Below are 1137 nucleotides of genomic sequence, written 5' to 3'. Positions count from 1 at the left end.
GACGGCGGTCGACCTGGTCGTCACCGCCCGCCACCGACTCTTCTCGATGAGAACGGTGTCGTTCACTATCACGTGGAACGTCTTGTAAGACAACGTCGTCACCAGGGTCAAACCTAATATCTGGTGAAATGGCGGAGGATCCCGATATCCCGACTCCGAAAACTCTTGGGAGTTTGAGGCGCTACTTCGGCGAGATTGCCCAGTCGCCGTGGACGCTGTTGATCGGAAAGATCAGGACGTCCCGCGTCATCAGACGCCCCGCGCTCCCTGGCAATAGCCAGGGAAGTAGGAGGGCCATGAGCTGAGCTCAAACAGTGGCCCTGAGCTCTCGCGGTCGCGGACACCGAGCTCGTGGGAGCATTAGGGGTTAACTCATACGTCGCAGGGCGACAATCTGAAGGAAGTCGACGGCTGGCCTTGAGTTTGGCAAACTCAAAGCGGAGGTGTCGCTCCCTACGCACGTCCACTTCCTTGTGGCTCAACTGTAGGTTAAACAGTGAGGAAAGTTTCTGGTGCCGTTGCGCCCATCGCTCAAAGAGCGCTTCGTCATCTGTAGCACTCACGCCAGTGGCGAGCACTACAGGTATCGTCCGCAGTGCGGGTACACGAGAGCTACCTCATTGAGCACGTAGACGAGTGCGATAAACGTCCGACGGAATTTCTTGTGGGGCCAAGAAACAAGTTCGAAGAGATTTTGTGTGGCAAGTTCATCTTCCGTTGTGGCCGCGGCCCGATGATGTGTACGCGTAACGATAGAGTTACCGTATCCTTCGCTTCCACAGCGGGACCCGCAGGGCGAAAGCCATATTCCACACGAGGGTCAATGACCGGCTGTATATGGGCGCGCTTTTGGGCCGCCCCGTGGGCAGCTTCAAGCTGTCGCCCCTGAGCCCCGTCGAGATCATTGGTGATTACATCACGTTCCTCAGATGACGAGAAGTCTGGGAAAAATATGGGGTCCGCAAGTCGCGAGCAGTGCTCGCATCACGCTGCTGGCGCAGCTCGCCTTCCTCGTCATGCCATGCGGGAAAAGGAGTGTCAGACTCATAGTCAACCATCTTCACACCCTCAACGAGGTCACTTCTCATTGATAGCGTGCGCAAAGCGCGACGCTCGTGCTCATCGAGTCTAGGATGA

Source organism: Plasmopara halstedii (genome assembly GCF_900000015.1).
Source record: "Plasmopara halstedii genome assembly, contig: Scaffold_650, whole genome shotgun sequence".
Classification (NCBI taxonomy): Eukaryota; Oomycota; class Peronosporomycetes; order Peronosporales; family Peronosporaceae; genus Plasmopara; species Plasmopara halstedii.
The sequence above is the reverse complement of the archived record's forward strand: the minus strand, read 5'-3'. Positions refer to the sequence as shown.